The sequence below is a fragment of the Papilio xuthus genome, unplaced genomic scaffold, assembly GCF_000836235.2.
Source record: "Papilio xuthus unplaced genomic scaffold, Pxut_1.1 DF826961.1, whole genome shotgun sequence".
Classification (NCBI taxonomy): Eukaryota; Metazoa; Arthropoda; class Insecta; order Lepidoptera; family Papilionidae; genus Papilio; species Papilio xuthus.
In genome coordinates this window covers 6,375,613-6,396,100 of record NW_013531688.1, presented here as the reverse complement: position 1 = coordinate 6,396,100, position 20,488 = coordinate 6,375,613, and the positions used below count along the sequence as shown (strand labels likewise).

Here is a 20,488-nt window from a genome sequence, read left to right as displayed (position 1 = left end):
ACGTCACCGCGGCCGGACAGGGACGGATTATCCGGACAGGCCGCGGCCCGGACCAACCGGGTAATTTCCCCAGCGGCCGCATCTTTGCACGCTCGCTTGAACCGGACATACATCAAGCCGGTAAGCCGCGAGGACTTGAGCTACGTTTAAGGTCGGCTTCCACTGGAAATGACTGATGGTGTACCGCTTTCGAGTACAGATTTCATGTAGTGCGGACGGCGGGTTGAAACGTGGAGAAGGAAAATTATTACGAATTTACATTATAACTATATCTTATTATTAGGAACCAAAAACCTTTGTGCAGACAGAAATATTATTACGTATCGTCTTTTATTCCTTATGTATTTAAATAACTAAAGAAATGTTTTCTAAGTGAAACGTTAATTAATGTTGCGGAAAAATATATTTTGGTTTATTTTGAAAAGACGATTTAATTGTCAACTTTGATGGCTTCTGTTTGGAATGGTAGAATCATTGTAGCGTCAAATGAGATCTTTGGTCCACAATTGTGCAAAATGTGCGACCAAAATTATTGCCTCTATCTTTTGTAATCCTGAAATAAATAACATACAAATATATGTGAAACATTGTAAACTACTTATTTAATTTATGATTTAAAAGCATTTTTGACAATTAGAATATTAGATTTTCCAAAAATTTCTTTTTCATATTATTTTTAACGCGTTGCATTTATCCTGTGCTTAATATTTTTAAATTAAAAACTGTCGTTCAAAAAGTTTTGACAGCGGTGGGATTCGAACCCACGCCCTTTCGGACTGGTGCCTAAAACCAGCGCCTTAGACCACTCGGCCACGCTGCCGATGGTCCTAATTGCTTATTTTAGATATCATATGTCTAGCAAATCAGATGGAAAAGAGACAGATGTTTGTTTGAAGTTATCTCCGTAACGCTTCAACGGATCTCGCTGAAATTTGGAATGCAGAACATAGTCTGGAAGAACACATAGTTTCATCAACTTTTTCTTAAATTTCGTCGCGGGCGACAGCTACATATGTATAGTTCTATATAATAAAATACAATTAGAATTAATACACACTTCAAAATGATACTATGTATTCATATGAGAAAGTCTTCTTAAAAATTCACTGTTAACTTACATAGGTTGAGCAGATGGTTATAGTTATTATATAATATAATAGTATATATATAAACCACTATAAGGCAACGAATTACATATTATTGTCTCTATTTTTTTCAAGGATAATGAGAGAGATAGTGAATGCCGAAGAATAACAAAGTTCCAAAGATATATGTTTATTTTTAACATAATATGCCATTTAGAGACGTCTAGAGGTATCCCACGCGATCCTTTGTCTATAACCAGTGCGAGTTTGTGTAGGTTTTCTGTTTTTATATTCTGTCTAGACTTGTATTCGATTATTTATAGATTGTACGTTAACGTGAAATAAGATTTTTTTTCTTAGAAATCACATTTAAAAATTCTAATTAGTCTTTTTGAACTGATTTAATTTGTATTTTGGGGTTTTATTTATTTATAAGATTAAATTGTTTAATGAAGTTTTTTTTGTTTAACACTTGACTAGTTACTGGAGATTCGATTAACGAGATAAAATTACTTTTTGTTATCCTAAGTTTGTTTTCCGTTTGGCAAAGTTTAGATACTGAAACATTTGGCCGACATTTATTTAGTTTACGAATGTATGTACTAGTCGAAAAGAAAATGATTGCAATATATATTGTAAATAGAGTATTATTGTTGTTAAATCTGTCTATTACATAAATATACATTTTTAAATTCATAGCTAATATATAAGTAGCAACTTTGTTAAGAATTAGGTCACAATTATGCGTCCGTTTATAATATCGCCAATGAGATTATAAACTGAAAATGTTTACAGTTTAAAAAAGACATATGACTTTGATAATATTTTTCTATACAAAATATTCCGTCTTCATCATCATCATCATTAGCTCACTATACGTCCCCACCGAGGGGCTCGGAGCCTTCCCTAAGTTGAGGGTGACGAGGGATATTCCGTCTTACTAATCTTAATCTTCTTAATCTAAATGAAAATATTTGGATGCGTGAATGGATGTATGGATGGATTGATGTTTGTTTGAAGATACCTCCAGAAAGGCTGTACGGATCTCGCTTAAATTTGACATAGTCTCTATTTACACATAGGCTACTAAGTTTTTTTATATCCGCACAAACAGAGTCGCGGGCGACAGCTAGTTTGTAGAAAAATATAATTTATACTTAGATCGTAGAATTTGCTTTTAATAACGTCTCATTTGTTAGATATAATATAACAAAGGTAATTTCGAGCAACAATGTTGTGTGATAATACAGCGGAGTTTCCCAAATCTGGTTTCAGTTGCGGGAAATTAGTCCAAACTTCCTGAAACACTGGACTATTGTGAGCCTCGTGTGTACAAAGGAATACCAACATTGTAACATAAGTATTATGTTAGTGGTTAAAAGTACTAAGTACTTATGTTCGGTAAACGATATAAATAATTTTACATTTCAAATTGTCGCCAGTGATTCTGTTCGTGTGGTATTAAAACACTTAATTAGTTATAGTGTTGTGTTTCAAGAAGCGAGCATACCATTTCCTTAAAGGCCGGCAACACATCTGCGGTTACTCTGGTGTTGCAGATGCCCATGGGTGTCGTTGATCACCTCGGTGTTCCCGCCGCTCGTTTGCCCCCTTCTCTTATAAAAAAAATCCAGACTATGTTCTAGATCTATGCCAATTCATCCAGACTATGCAGCCGTTTTGGAGATATCTTCTAACAAACAACCATCCGTACATACAAACATTCGCATTTATTAATATGATATTTTTTAGAAAATATCGAATTATTGACAAAAAATTTAATTTAAAGTCTTAAGATTGTTTTTATTTGGTGTAAAAATTTAAAATGACAACAATGACCTAAATAAGTTTATTAAAAATTTACAGAATAAGTAAAAAATCATTACTTTGAGAATGCTTAACATTTCAATCGTCAAAACACTTGTAATAATCCACCTTACTCTCTTTAAAATATAGTAAATAATACGATTTATTACAAGTGCTACGGCGCGGTGATGAAATTTGACGGTGTGATTCAGAGATTTGAGGGCCGAGTCCCACCGTCATCCGTTACTTGTGATATTAAAAAGGGAGATGAAAGAATTGTTGTCATCTGTCAGTGTCGCGTGAGTATTGAACGTGTTATTTATCATAGGGATGAGAGTGGCGGCTTCATTTTGCATGCTATCAATATGATAGTCTCTTTGTTATTTTTTGTATGACTAACTCTATATCATTATTTTACTATATCACTGTATATAAATAATATATGGAGCGTCGATGGCTCAGGGGTCAAGCATTGATAGATTTCAAGAATCGGCAGGTCTTGGGTTCAAATGACGTAATGTACTAATGGTTTTTTTATTTACTTTTATACAGTATAACTTAGAATCCTTTGGCGCAAATGACGTGCTTTCGTTACAAAGTTAAGTGGCAGAATGATTAGCGAGGGGACATAAACGTCGACATATTAGTAAGACTAGTGTTGCGCCAGTACACCGGCACAGTGTCGGATTTTCTTCCTAACACATACATTTATCCCATGTTCTTACGGTGAAGGAAAACATCGTGATGCATATACATGGACAATTAAATTAATAGCCATTATACTCAAGCTGCTTCGAGCAGAGGGTTTCAAGTCGGCGATACCGCTAGACCTATATAGTATGTCAACAGTTTGAACTTTACCATATTCTTGTAGCTGTTCGAGTTTCGCGTCTGTTACAATCAATTCAAAATGAAAAAAATCACGTGTATTTTAATTAACTAGTGTTTTTTCAATAATGTTTATTTATTTGAATAATATCTCTACAAAAACACTGTCTTGGGAAGCTTAAGATTAAACACTGGGCGTGATAACAACTCAAATTATGGTATTAAATTAATGAACGACCGGAAAACGCGGCGTGTCTTCCGCAGAATTCGGTAACGGACCTCATTATTAATAGTGATTTTTTATACGTGTAGAAGAACAGAAGTCACTCGGAAAGCCGTTAAGAGGTAATTAAGGGAGACTATTTCACGTGTATTTTTTTAATTCTATTGAATTCATTTCATACATTAAATAACTACAACACAACATTTCAAAAATTTTGTCTATGTTCCTAACACGAGATTATATTAAGTTTTTTGTTTTAAGAAGGTTTACGTATGTTTAAAGCTTTACAGCTTTAAAATCAAAAGAAAGTCGTAATGATAATAAATGTAGAAATATGTACGTAAGCACAAAGATCGGTGGACAATTTGGTCGGGAGAATCGTTCAACGGTTGCCAAATGACGGTGTCCGTAATTTTCCTGCCGTGATTTATGTAAGCGTGGAACAAAAGGTCCTCATTTGATGGTACAATGAATTTGATTCCAAACACAATCCGATGAAATGCGGCCTCGTTAAATTCCTTTCGACGAAATATCGTGGTCATTGCGGCAGAAGATGTGATGCCCAACTACCCTTATTTGTCTACGGAACCATTAAGACTTTAACAAGATAAATTTGAACCACAATACCACACGAATGAAATGACAGCGATAGAAATTGAACATTGAAAAAGTAAAAGTGTTAAAGCGCCTAAAAATATTATACAGCAAATAAAACAAACCAAATTATTTCTAGAAGTTTTATTCTTTCTATTCTTCCATTAACTACGTATGCCTATTTGAACAAACTATTTCGTTTCCGCGTCAAATCAAGCGTAGGTGTAAACGGGAAATATATTCGAAATGCTTTCTTTTTTTTCAATGCGCGTAACAGCGTGCATGATTTTTTCAATTTCCAGTTTCGGTCCGATTCTCTCCATATAGCAACAGCTAACTGTTGGTTTAATCTAGCTGGCACCGGTTCGCACCGGCTATAGCTCGTTTGCTTTCAATTTTTTTTTACGTATATTTTAGTTAGCGGAAAGTTGTCGCGGTTTTATTACGTGGTGCTGACGAAAGTTTTTTTTTTTAGGTTTTTTGATTAGGTGTAGCGTTTGCACTGGGTTTATAAAAGTTTTCCATCATAAATTGTTGAAAATATGTTACGTACACAACACACTATGATTAAAGCAACTCTACACTATTAATGCCCATGGAAAACTATGCGTCATTCATAATTTGTTAGTTTCTACTTAAGCGATAAATATTTATTACCAAGATAGTTTATTTTATATCGTAAACTCAATATTTGAATGTTCGTCTGTGCTTTTATAAACTGCATAGATTTTCATGAAACTTTGCTAGCAATGTAGCAAGTTTTTAATGAAATTTTGGAGCAACGCACGTCGTTTCAGTGTGTTAGAAATTGGGGCATACATATGGATATAACATTTTTATAACATTTCTGGCTTATCAATAAATTTTAAATAACGTTAAAACCTCTTTTCTTCATATTTATTTCACAATGACAATTATATTATTGCATACCACTGACGTCTATAAATGGACTGGCTATCCGTCGTAGTATATTGTTACTATTTGATTTCGGCCATTTTGGCGCTGATGGTACTGGTTTGTAGCGGTGGTGAGAATTCGAACTAATAATATAGATAAAATTAATTGTGACGTAACATCAACTGGCGCATTTAAATCGGAACGAAACAGAAGCTGTCATTTCGTAGCAATCTCCTATACATTTATAGAGCATGCAAATGTCATTATTAAAATGTAAATACCTTGGCTGCCTAGACTTTATTTGCAGTAATGTAAATATCATTTTTATCTCCAAATATGATCATATAGAGAAATTTAAAAAAACCTGCTTTATACCTTAATCATGGTCTCATAGTCTTGGTGAGTTTTTTTTTTGTTAATAACAGCAAACAGCGTAAAGCTATAATACTGAGGATGCATGGGAAGAGAAAATATTCTCTTTCTGTGCATCCCCTTCTCCGTCTAGTAAAGATAGGTCGCTTCGCTATTTCAGCGATTTCAGGTGACCGCTCATTTGTCACCTTATGATATAAAAAAATATTTTTTAACAAAATATTCCATTGAGTATGTGAACGGTTGAAAATCAATGTAATAAGAAGATATAGGATTTCTTTTTTATATATTTGAAGCGCGTTTTCTTTGTTGTTGAAATTAAATGTTGATAATTTTGTGTTCTTGTGTATTTCAGGAAAGATATGAAAAGCTTTAATTTTTTGGAATGGGGATATTTTGGTCCGTTCGTCATTGCATTACTTTTATTTCTCCTTATCGGAACAATGTTTCAGCAAAGAGTTGAAGTATTTATTCAACGCAGAAGTAAGTTAACTCAATTATTATGTTTTCACGCAATATTTCTCGAACATTAGTAGCCTATGTGTTCATTCAGACTCTGTTCTATATCTATGCCAAATTTCAGAGAGATCCATGCAGTCGTTTAGGAGATACCTTCTAACAAACATCCATCCATCCACATTTGCTTTTTTAATATTAGTAAGATGTGTATTTGTGTATGTAGAAGAGGCGAAAGTCTGTGATCTCTGTCTACCCTTCTGGTTAGCGGGCAAGACTTTTAATCTTTTATTAATTGCTGAAGTAATTTGTGTATGTACAATTATAATAATTATTTTATTATCTATACAGTAGAACGTAGAAGACTGTTATGTCAAGTAAATACTGGAGCTCTCACTGATTTTTCAACAAACACTCCGGAGACGTGCGCGGTGTCTGCGTAATAACATTGTAAAATTTACGGTAATAAATTATATTCATTGAAAAGTTTGATTTTTATTATGACGCAATTGGATCTTAATTATGAACAACTGGCTGTCGGTCGTGAGGAAAAATATTATCAACAGACTATGTTCTCAAAGGTAGAGATGTAGTCAAAGGATTCTAACTAATAATGTTTAAAACTAGTAATTTTATTAACTCTTGATATAGGTACTGATTGTTTGACAATTCTCTTAGTAAGGGAAAAAAGTTCATTCAAGCGGTTCTGTGTACATTTGTTACGAAAGGAAATGGTTGAAGTCATTGGTTTTGTAAAACTTTGTACAACTAAAGATGTAATCGTTTCCAGTTTTATAAAATTTCATCCGATGCTATATTTAGAATATTGATAAAAATATCAATGCTATGTTATTTATAAGTATTAAATAAAAGGTATTATTTTTTAACTTAATTCAAGAAAAAGTGTATACAAGAACTTTTTTTAATATTATAAGTTGGCAAAAGAGCAAGCGGCCACCTGGTATCGCCGAAATTGTAAAGCGACCGCTGCCCAATCGACCGAGGACGGGACGCACAGAAAGATAATATTTTCCCCATTCTATACGTCCCCTCTTCAATCTAATCCACTTCTTTAAAGGAAAGAATTAAGCCATTTATAAACTAATATCTCAAATGCCGGGAACGCACCTACGGTTCCTTTGGTATTGCTGATGTCCCTGGGCGTCGATAACCCTCAGTGTCCCCTTGATCATTTGCCTCCTTCTCTTATAAAAAAGGTATGTTTGAAAAACAATCAAGAGTTGCTTGATAGTTAAAAGCTATCGTATCTAATTAGAAACATACAAAGTGCTATTGTTAAATGTAGATACTATAAAAGTATCGATTTCGTTATAATATTAAGGTTCTATTAATGATGTTTCATTTCGTCAGATTGCCTCCTGAGTGGAGTTCGTTGTACGGAGAATGAGTTACGTTATTGACTCTCTGTTATATATTACAAAGAAAACGTTACGTGCTTCTATTTGATTAATTTTGTACAAATTGTCACGAATAAAATGTAAATCTTTATTTTATATATAATCGGAGTTAAAGTAGTAATGATGGGTGTTTCCCGTTGGACCGATCATTCGGATCATTGGGATTTTTTGTGTTAAATGGTCTTACTATTGATCTGCAGTCGATCGGCCCAGCGGCCCAACGGCAAACCGTAATAAAAGTTAGTTTTATTTTAATGTTTTCTCTTGTGCTATCTTCGTTAACATTTATTCGTAGTTACAAAATAATACGAACAATATATAATAAGGCCGTGAATACATAATGTGGATAGTAAACTAAGTTAAGTCATATATTATCTATCAATTAGCCAGTGAGTATTTTTTAGGAAATAATGCGAATGTTTAGATGGATGGATATATGTTTGAAGGTATCTGCAGAATGGCTGAACGGTTCTCGAAGAAATTTGGCATACATTTAGAACATTGCCTGGAAGAACACATAGGCTACTAATGTTTTTTTTTAATTCCGCGCGAACGGTGTCGCAGGCGATCGCTAATTGTATATAAACCTTAAGGTGACCTTCAATATGTATTTAAACAGTAACACAGTAATATCTTACATACATACTCCATATATATATATATATATATATACAAAACGGAGACAATAATAAACAGTTCTCTTGCAATATTTGGAAGGCTCTCAGGGAACCTCCGCGACATTAAGTGCTCGTAAATTGTAAGCCTTCGCCAAGATAACGTGTGTGCTTGAGCGTTTCCACTGTACTCGAAACCTTATTGATAAGTCTATTATGCTTACAGCTATAATTTTTAATTTTTATGTACTTAGCTAAATAACTGTCTGAGTAACCTTTCATTCCTTCGTACTATTTTGTTTTGCGTTAAAAAAATACAAAACGAAATACAATTATCACCTTATCCCATTCAAATCCAAGGGGTACCCACCCCAGTTTGGGATACTAATTTCCTGACCGTATGAAAAAATAATAAAGTTAATTTATTTTATTTATTCAACTAGGGTAGACGCACCAGTTTTCGTCCTCCTTTTCGATCACTTCATTTCAGTTAAAACGAGATAAAATATAAAATTATTAATATGCCAAAGGGTATTGAAAGCTATTTCAACTGATGAACTTAATGCCGGCTTTCCAGTTACTGGAATGAGAAATCAAATGATTGTAAGACTAAAATCCCTTTGGTAACCGAACCACAACTCGCGAAATAGACACCAATCAATTTAATTATAATTAATAATATAAAACGGCGAGCGCCAGTGGCTCAGGGGTTTTAACATTTGACTTGTAACTATAGGTCCTGGGTTCGAATCCCGCCATGTACCAATGTGTTTTTCAATTTCCCATTAACAAATGTACATTTATCCGACGTTCTTACGGTGAAGGAAAACATCGTGATGCAACCTGCAAAAATCTGATACTAAATTTAATGATATGTGTGCAGTCAACCCGCACTGGGCTCGCGTTGTTGACTATGGCCTAGTTACCCTAACTTAGGGTAGGCTCCGAGCCCCTCAGTGGAGACGTATAGTGAGCTGATGATGAATAATTTAAAATATTGTAGGTATGAAAAATATGTTGTTTACTTAGTCTAGTCTAGGAAATATATTTTAATGTAGGCAAGGAATACATTAAACAATAGCGGCTGGTACTCGCCTCTTTGAAAACTCGCGAAATAAAGTGGCTATAAATTATTCGGCGTCGAGGTGATACTGGTTCTTTACGCTCAAATATTATTTATACTAGCCTCCTTTGTTACACTATCTACAGAGTTTGAGGGTTTAGGTCTTTAGAATACATGTATAACGCTAATATTGTAGACACAAAAGGCCAAGGTCTGAAGGAATTTATATATTGTGTGTTTGAAATTTAATATTACTTCAAAATAAATTATACTTCTTACTTAATCTAAATATACTCTTATAAATCTTCTTTTTAGTATTAAAATGCGAATGTTTAGATGGATGGATGTTTGTTTGAAGGTATCTCCAGAACGGCAGTATAGATCTCGCTGAAATTTGGTATAGATGTAGAACATAGTCGGACAACGGAGTCGCGGGCGATAGTATTTAATAAATTTATAGCCTACATATAAAAATAAACTTGGAAACTGTCATGGTTAAAGCTGAATTATTTTGCAGACATTAATATTACTATGGTAATATTGTTATTATTACAGTAATATTGACAAGTTTTACGTTAAGCAGTAATATCAACTGTTTGTTCTATTTTTACTCTATTCTCTTCTTTTGCAGGAATTAGTAGTAGTTAGTTTAACGTAAGGGTAGAGGGTACGGGGTAGTTAATAGGGGTGGGCCGCGCTGTGATTTGTTACATGCCGATTGTTTTTGTTGTGGAAAAGCTCGTGAACGGAATCCTAAAAGCGTTAACGAGCTCACTTTCTCCTTAACGTTTTATTGTGATGTGTATCAAAAGATTTTTTACTTTTAACCGTAGGATTCTATTGCTGTTATAATTGTACGAATACATATTGTACTGTGTCTTTTAAATACTATTTAATAGTAAAATGTAAATCAAATTTGGTAATTATGATTAATTAATTTGATTAATAATATAATACAAAAAAAATCCTACTAAACTAGCTGTCGCCCGCGACTCCGTCCGTGCGGAATTAAAAAAAACATAGTCAGTAGCCAAAGTAATCTTCCCGACTATGTTCTGTATGTATGACAAATTTCATCCAGATCCGCTCATTCTTTTTAGAGATACCTTCAAAGAAACATCCATCTAAACATTCGCATTTATAATATTAGTAAGATAGAGCTTTATGAATACGCCATGATATTATTTCTGTAGTAACACCCTCTATGCTACTACGATCTGTTGTAATTACAATGAACCAGTCATGTTTGTGGCATTTAAAGTGTTAAGATATTGTCGTTTAGGAAATTATAAGACAATTAATTAACAGATAGCACATATTATTTAAAAATGTCAACTCTCTGACTTGAACATAAGGTTTATATTTCAACATGAAAAGTAACAAATCATTTAAAGTACAATGCTGTTAGAAGTTAACATGATTTAGTATCGATTTATCAAAAATTTCATTTCCACTCCATAGAGCGGGGAAGAGTGCATTCGAAAGCTTTATTACTGAAAACGTTAGTTGGGAGAATATTGTTTTAAAATATTGATGGAATATACAAAAAAGACACCAATAATCTATACTCATAGTCAATAGTTAAGGTTTTTAAGTATATTAGTAGTAGTAGTAACAGTTTATTTAGTTTAAACTAGCTGTCGCCTGTCGATTCCGTCCGCGCGGTATAAAAAAAAACTTTAAAAATAACCGATGTGTTCTTCCTGACTATATTCTACAATAGTGCCAAATATCATCAAAATCCGTTCGGCCGTTCCGGAGATACCTATAAACAAACATCTATCCATCCATCCATTAAAACATTCGCATTTAAAATACAAGTAGAAAGTAAGAAGTAAGATTAAAATTTTTCAAATCTTTGTTTTCAAATTTAGCTAAAAGATGGCGCTACATCAGCTAGTCGGGTTTTTTACTTTTTTTTAATTAAGCTAACTTTATCGAACACATAATTACTTTTTAAATACCTCTTGTGTTAACATATACATTGTCATGTCTCACATTCGCTTTGAGAAAACAGAAGATTTTTAATTCCGACAGCAATTGTTTTATAAATTGTAACCGTTATAATATATTTATTGAAATTGTATACATATTTGCATTTATCTTTACAAAGCAAGGAAAATCATTCCGAGCGGAACGCTGTATTTGATATTTACAAGCGTTTTCCTTTCGGCGATAGCGCTGGCGGTCAGCGCACATAAATTACAACGCCCCCTACATGTAACATTTGTTAGTGTACTAAATAAAAATTTACAAAAGAGCGCTCGTCCGCGACTTTACGAGCATTGCTAAGTTATGTAATATTATGCAAAATAAACTATGAACAATATTTTAAAATTAAATACATACAGATTGTGTGATAAATTTAACTAATATTAAAAATGCGAATGTTTGGATGGATGTTTGTTAGAAGGTACCATCATAACGGCTCAGCGAATCTTGCTCAAATTTGGCATAAATGTAGAACATGTCTAGGAAGAACACACATAAGTCACCTAGTGACCTAAACATACATTTGACATAATTAAATATAAGTTAAATACTGAACTTCATCACAAAAGAAGAATTTGATAGTTTATTTAGGATCGAATCAAATTTAGCCATATACTAAAATCCTCGTTTTAAACAATTTTTTAACTCTATTTTTGTCAAGAACAACGATATGTTTTGTACACAGATTTTGGTCTCAGAAACCAACGGTATGTTTTAATAAATAATCGTATTATTATCAATTTATATTGTACAAGATTTCTGTCTGTGATCATGGAATATAAATTTATCGTGTACCTTAATATAATATATGGCGGGCTGCTGATAAAAGCACGAATTCCACTGACCGGGTGACCCACGTCACGCGCGCATGTAATTTATTCGACAATACTTTCAACACAATCCACTACGTGTTTCACCAATAAAAAGGACATATTTCTACCTTAGACATTTTATAGGATACAAACTAGGCATTTTTAAAAGATATTAATGCATAAAAATAATTCTTCTACAAAGCATCTTAAGAGTAAAAATAAAAATAGATTGCCTGAAAAAGGGGATATGCGTAAGAGGGGAAAAGGATATTACAACAGATGTATGGACATTACCAATTATTTTTTTGTTGCAAAAACAGAGATTGTCACTTAACTTGGCAGTAAAAGTTCACGGTTAAAAAAGCTGATAAATGTAACCATAAAACGACTCTCATACCGGAAATATTGTCAATTGATTTGTTTGAATATGGCGATCATCATAATCACCATGACCTACATAAGTAGGGTCGGTGCATCAGGTTTCTGTCCTCCAAATCAGTCAATCTGCCGACAATTCCGTTGTCACCCTTCTCATGTCACCTTACACGCAATTCATCCATCTCTTCCTAAGCCTACCTCTACCGTTGTAGCCCTCCACATTTGTATTTAACATTCTCCTTGCCATATGCGATTCTTCCTTGCTCATAACATGACCATATCACGCTTACCTTTAACGCCTGACTTTGAATACTGAAAAGAAATGTAGTTTTAGTATTTATTTATTTATTTTTTGGTGTTATCTGATTTAAAGTATTTTTAATATATAAATCTCACTCTTACTAATATTATAAATGCGAATGTTTAGATGGATGGATGGATGTTTGTTTGAAGGTATCTCGAGAACGGCTGCATGGATCTCTCTGAAATTTAGCATAGATGTAGAACAAAGTCTGGAAGAACACATAGGCTACTAATTTTGTTTGATTTTAATTTCGCGCAGACGGAGTCGAGGACGACATCAAGTGTGTAGTAGTATCGACTTTATATAAACGTTTTGGTAGATGCTGGTAAATGAGTAAAGATAACTGTTTCGTAAGTATTTTTTTCACGTGGCCTAATTAAATGAATATGATTTATGTTTGCAGTAAACAGATACAAGTTAATCTAAACAACGAGAACAAAGAACGTTATTTATGATGTTCCCGTATCTGCGAGTTGCCATATCTTTTTTATTTATTACCTTTGTCAGAAATTTTGCGTTAATCATAATTATCTTAGACATGTGTTTATGTTAAATATTATCTGAATAAATAAAAACTGATTAATAATCGTAATATACATCTTTATTTATTAGCTAAATACTAAATATGTTGACAGTAAAAGGCAAATTAAAAGAGCAATAAGCAATTCCGCGTTTCGTCTTATAAGTGTGCGTCCTGGATGCCTAATTTAGTCCTCTTTCCTTTCCTACCCTTTTTCTCTAATAAGGAAAGGATGGGAAGTGGAAGTGGACTTTCCGGATGAGAGGATGCATGGAAAGGGAAAATGTTTTCTTTCTGTGCATCCTCTCCTCCGTCGATTAAAGGTAGGCAACGCATATGTATTGCGTATGTCTATGGGCAACGGTCACTTCGCTATTTCAGCGATTTAAGGTGGCCGCTCGCTCGTTTGCCAACTTATGATATACAAAAAAAAATTGTTAATAAAAGTCTGTTTCAGATAACATTACATAGAGCCTTCGCTATTATTACACAAAGTAGCGAGAGTCCAGTATTATAACACAGAGTCACGAGAGGCAAGTTGTTTTCATCAGGCACGTTCGAAAGCTCTTATGAAAGCTTTGTCTTAATATTAAGTGGCAATAAATATCATTCAGGCTGCCGCTCCCCGGGCCGGCCATCATTTGACCTTCTTAAGTACTTACATTACTACTTTAATAATGTGCAATTTATTTTTTAATAAAAATGAATATTTTTTAAAAGGTTTTTTTCAATAACACGTGTAAGAAAGAAAACTTATTGATTAAAATGATTTTGTTTCAGATTTTTTTTTAAATTCATCTCATTGTTATCAAATTGTGGCCAGATTTGTTTGAACATTTTACATATTAAAATTACTATATACGCTAACACGAAAAACATATATTTTTACAACATAGAAATATCCTCAGTTAGTAAGCAAATTATTAGATAAATCGCATTTACTTATCAACGTATATATTTAACAATACAGACAGACCGGAAATGGTTCGGGAGACGATGTACCTTGAACCGGAAGTAATCTGTCGCTATCAAACGATATTAATGTACCCTCCGATGGCGGGAATTGTCTCTTCATTAGTATAGGAAATATATTTTATAACTTACTAGTTGTCGCCCGCGACTCCGTGCGCGCTGAATAAAAAATAAAGTTATCTAGTAGCCTTTGTGTTACTGTGCTTAATTTCAGCGAGATCCATAAATCCGTTCTCAAGAACGTTTGTCTGAAGATATGTAGACATACCTTCAAACATCCATCCATCCATCTAAACTTACGCATTTATAATATTAGTAAGTTATACTTAAGAAAGATATACTTGTAATAAGGAGAGTTTAAGATATGACCGTCAACTTATATAAGTCCCCACCAAGCCTACTCTATATTAAGGGGTTTATGTTTTTGTCATTGCAACGACTAAAACTACGCTGACCCAGTGGTTGATTTACTTCACAAACATCGCTAAATTTCTTCACAGATATGACCAGGTTCCATGTTGTCTTTCATCGTAAGAAAGTAACCTCAAGTGTCTACTTTTGTTCCATTTGTGTTTATAACCTAAAATGAAATTTTGCGGTAACATTATAGCAACTAACAACAGTAAGAGTGTAATAACACGCGAAAGGCAATCAAGACGATAGCTACCCGGTATTTTGGTGTAATTTGGCCTTGTTCAATTAAAAACCACAATAAACCTTTATAACGGAGCAAAGTTACGTTTGATTATGAGTTGAATATGAACAGTCTTTGATGTCTTAATTTAATTAACTATAAACGATATTATACTGATGTAAAGTTAAATTTAGAATTGATATTATCTATCCTTCGACAATTCATAAGGTAACCTAGATATTTTCGATCGATCAATAAATAATTATCATCGGACGGTAGGACGCATCGCAAGCATATTTTTTATTATATTTTTTTTTAATCATTAAGTGGCAAACGAGCGAGCGGCCACCTGAAATCGCTGAAATAGCGAAGTGACTGTTGCCCATAGACATACACAATTGCATATGCGTTGCCTACCTTTAATCGACGGAGGAGAGGATGCACAGAAAGAAAACATTTTCCCTTTCCATGCGTCCTCCCAACTGGAAAGTCCACTTGCAATTCCCATCCTTTCTTTATAAAATAAAAGGATGAGAAGGGAAAGAGGACAAAAATCATCTGTTGCGGGCTGTGCGAGAGGTGCGTCCGTCAGGTCAATGGATGTTTACCTTTAATGGTTTAGTAAATGGTAAGATGATTCGTATCCACGAGTGAACGACGTCAGATTACCAAATATTTTTATGTCTCAATTAATAATTGATTGAATATTATAAGAAATTCGTACGTATTATTTCCTTGGAATAAAGCTAAGAGAGAATTTCTAAGAATGATTAGTGATATTCCAATAAACAGGCTTACACTTCATTACGTGCTGTAATATAGAAATTATTCTTTGATCGGATTTATTTTTCTATATAATTATAATCGAGATGAATCAATTTACATGTTGGATATGAGAATTGTATTCTCATATTTTACTTAATGAATGATACATTAAAATATTCTAACATATTGAACATAGATTCATAGATATATCCTATAGATGGAGAATTTTGTTTAAGTTTGATATTTAACGAGAGTCGATTTTAACTTAATAAGTAGCCTATAAGTTCCCGGCAATTATTCGGATTTTTCTCAAATTTTAAACCTCCCCGAACATTTCAAGATCGAGATAAGATAAATTCGTTCAGCCGTTCTCGAGTTTTAGCGAGACTAACGAACACCAATTGATTTTTATATATAATATATAGAAGATAACACTGTGGTAATTTACTTTGGCATTCTTTTTGCCTAACTTTTGTTCTTCTGCTTAATTTCTATCCATGGGTTTTAAATACGGCCCAACAGTTATCTATTTTAATATTTTAATACCAATATAATATTAACAACCAAATTAATAATGAATGTTTTTAAAACTTTTAAATTGAACGTGAAAAATATTTTCAGCAGATCAGTACTTTTAGCGTAATATAAAAATAATTTTTTACCGTATTTTAAATTCCACGGAAGCAATTAGCTACTGTATGGATTTGTAATTAATACGAAGCTTAAAATGTATAAAAAAACGACAAACATATGTATGTAATTTTGATCAATTTGCCGTTCGGATTTGATTAAATTTTCCCAGGAAGCTTTTGTTAAAAGCGAGCTTTAGTTCGAACATTATTTTATTAGTAAAATAGCGAAGTTTTTCTACATTTTTAGGGTACCTCATAGGAAAAAAACGGAATCCTTATAGGATCACTTTGTTGTCCGTCCGTCTGTCTGTTAAAACCATTTTTCTCAAAAAACGCGTGAAGGTATCAAACTGGAATTTATATCAAATACTCAAGTCTGCGGTCCCTTGGTGCTGTGAAAAAATATAACTTCTAAACCAACGCAATCAAAAGATACAACCGTTTATGTCGCAAATTTACGCAAATGTTCGACATTCGCAAGGGAATCAAAACCTACAGGGTACTTCCCGTGAACTTAGAATCTTGAAATTTAGCACGAAGCAACGTCGTAAAGCAAAGATAAAGGGAAAGTTGCGAAAACCGTATTTTTTTAAAATAAATTGTATTATATTATTTATCGGTTTAATTTAAGTCTCTACCATCCCTAATTTTGGAGCTTTATTCTTAGTTTTAGTCGAACGCTTCCATCCAGGTCGCCGTATAATTTTACTTTTTACTATTATATTAAACAAATATTTAAATACTCTTCATACAAAAGCGTCAATAGCCTAATGATTAAGGGTACAGATTTCCGATCGCGTGGTCAGTGCTTCGAAGCCCGGCATCCGACTATTATAAACCATGTCCTAGCACAAGCATAGAGCTAAGTTGGAATGCTACGAGAAATATTAGTAAATTTAAAAAATTCTGCTAATATATAATAATATTAAAAAAAGAAAGTCGGGCACCAAAAATACGTTACGTAAAAAATCTCATTAAAAACAATTGCTTCAAAAATTTTGTCAGTCCATTGTGTAGAGAGAGCCGGTAGACCTTATGGCGGACATTGCTGTAGGAAGGCTGATAATTTTCCTGTTACCCACTGTCTATACGAGTAATAATGAAAGCCATTTGGTCGCTACAATGACAGTTGCCAAAAGCAATCCTCATTAAAGTTTTACTCTACATTTATTCTTTTGTTTGGACGGTATGATCACGTAGTATGGGTAAGTCTGGGCAATATACATTACTTTTTTTGTGTAATGAACTGGACAACCCAGACCTATATTTGCCAGTAACTAAGCTGTAAACGTAAACCGGTTCATAGAATGTTAGTATCATTTGCAAGCTTTCGAATTGGCCCGGCTCGCCCTGTGAAATACCACGACCAAACAGAAGACAGGCGTTAAATCGAAGCAATTCCGCGTTTCGTCTGATGAGTGTGTGTCCCGGAGGCCTAGTTTAATCCTCTTTCCCTTCCCACCCTTTTTCTTTTAAGAAAAGGATGGGAAGTGTAAGTGGACTTTCCGGATGAGAGGATGCATGGGAAGGAAAAATATTTTCTTTCTGTGCATCCTCTCCTCCGTCGATTGAAGGTAGGCAACGCATATGCAATTGCGTATGTCTATGGGCAACGGTCACTTCGCTGTTTCGGCGATTTCAGGTGGCCGCTCGCTCGTTTGCCACCTTATGTTATAAAAAAAAGTTCTACGATACGTCACAGACTGCAAAAAATAGTTTTATCTAGTTATTTAGAACATACGCAATATACTAAGTTTCATGTTGATTTAAACTAGATGAGACCAGCTGTATATAGATAGATATATATATATACATATAGTAGTATGTACTTTCGATCTCATGTGGTATCGTTGTCAAACGATAGAGTATTAAAATAATATAGGTTTTAAGAATATCAAACATTTTAACAAATCGTAAATCAGTTATCACAAAAAGGGGCTTAAAAAGGTTAGCGAAATGCGTGTATTGAATGGAGTCGGCCGGCCGGCGCGTGGTCGTTTGACGCGGGGTCGCCGGCGCGTTCAATTTGTCTTCCCCCATCACGTCCATTTGTTACTTATCAAAGACATCACTATATTTATGATCTGACCGCTAACCCGGGAAAGTATAACACTCTACCGCCTATGTTATAGTTAGAACAAATTTTATGGGTTTTAAATACAGGATAGCTAACCAAACATGCATGCGTTGTTGTTCCCTATATTCTATTTGCTAAATACTGTGGTTTCCAGGCATTGTAAAACTGACTTACCTATTGTTATTTTCTGGTGAAGGACTAATTTATTGTAATAAATAAGGCATTCAATGGTACGGTGTTTACTGTCTGATTATAAAATACAGTTAAAATATCTATATATAAAAAGAAAGTCGTGTTAGTTACACTATTAATGACTCAAGAACGGCTTTACGGATATGCCTGAAAATTGGCAAGGAGGTAGCTTAGAACCAGGAGACGGACAGAGGATACTGGATGGGTGTGCTACACTAATTAACTTTTTTTATACATCCACGCGGACGGAGTCGCGGTCGACAGCTAGTATAAGATTAATATTAAGAATAATTTTCTTAACATAGAATGCGTCCATTTTGCCAAAATTCAAAGTTGTTACAATTAGCTTGTTTAAGGTAAGGAAGTAGCAACAACAACATTGTGAAACAACAAGTATTAAACTCACATCCCCGCGCTCGCGGCTTAATGCACTTCCAGCTTTTATAACTCTAATGCACATAAGAGTTTTGATAATATTCCTAACGAAATTTAGGTCATAAAGTAATGAAATTATTAAAAAAAATTGACCGAGAAAGTATGTGTTTATTATCCATGATTAATTATAAAGCCTATAAAAACACGACTGAGGTACAAAAGGACATAAAACATTACTCTTTTCAGTAAGTAATTGTTCATCTAGATTTACTATTGATTCTTATTGTTATTTTGTTCCCATCATCTTCAGCTCACGTCACTATACGTCCCCACCGAGGGGCTCGGTGCCTACCCTAAGTTAAGGATGATTAAGCCATAGTCAACCACGCAGGCCCAGTGCGGGTTGGTTGACTTCACACATATCTTTGAATTTGTTCTCAGATATGTGCAGGTTGCATCACGATGTTTTCCTTCACCGTAAGAACGTCGGATAAATACAGTACAGTACATATGTAAATCGGAAATCGAAAAACACATTGGTACATGGCGGGATCCGAACCCAGGACCTGCAGATTGCAAGTCAAGTGCTTGACCCCTGATCATCGACGCTCTTTACGTTCCCATGACAACAGGAATAAAATAAATACGGAACGGATTTTCAAAACTGTTCCCAATAACATAGTTAACAATACAACGGTTTTAGTAAAAAGTTTAGGTAAATTAATTTATGGTTTTACGTGAATAGTCTAATATAACATTTGAAGTCGATTCTTAAAGCACCTAAGAATTGTTTGATAATTTTTAGGGGTCCGTATGTAGAAAGGAAAAAACGAACCCTTAAAATATCACTTTGTTGTCCGTCCGTTTGTCAAGACCCTTTTTTCTTTATTTTACTTCAGGAAATATTTAAAAAGTAAACTTAAGTTAAAGAAAACATTAAATATATCCGTAGCTAACATTTGTTATTAAAAATACTCTGCGTAGACAGGTTTATAGCGGCGGTAAAGAAACGTGTAAAGCGTTAAGAGTTTTACGAAATTAAAAGTTGTGCTATTAACATAAATCAGGCGCTTTGCTAAAGTGGTGTTGTATTACCATTCCCAAATTACACGGATTTACAATCAAACCCAAGGAAAAGTATAAATGTGATGGGCAAATAAAATTCAGCTCGAAAAATAACCTCCATACGAGGTTTTTTTTTATAGTAGAAGGGGGCAAACGAGTAACGAATCGCCTAAAATTATTTGATCCGACGCCCATGGACATCCGTAACGCCAGAGGAACCGCAGATGCGTTGCCGGCCTTTAAGGAAGGTGAACGCTCTTTTCTTGAAGGCCCCTAAGTCGTAATTGTTTGGAAATACCGTTGAGGTCAGGGTATTCCACAACGCGGCTGTGCGAGGTAAAAAGTTACGCGAAAATCTCGTCGTTGTGGTATGCCAGCCATCGAAATGGAAACGGTTTTGTATTTCAACATTTA

The 20,488-nt window shown here is 34.0% G+C and overlaps 1 long non-coding RNA gene and 1 other non-coding gene across 2 annotated transcripts; one reads left to right on the top strand and one right to left on the bottom strand.

The window, feature by feature from the left end:
* Positions 1–740: 740 nt before the first annotated feature.
* Positions 741–820, bottom strand: TRNAL-UAG (transfer RNA leucine (anticodon UAG)). Its single transcript has one exon. It is a non-coding gene; the product is annotated as a tRNA-Leu (tRNA).
* A 4,899-nt stretch (positions 821–5,719) lies between these two features.
* LOC106120078 (uncharacterized) lies at positions 5,720–6,741 on the top strand. The gene is made up of 3 exons (XR_001227984.1): positions 5,720–5,832; positions 6,161–6,288; positions 6,613–6,741. It is a non-coding gene; the product is annotated as an uncharacterized LOC106120078 (long non-coding RNA).
* The last annotated feature ends 13,747 nt before the right edge of the window (positions 6,742–20,488 follow it).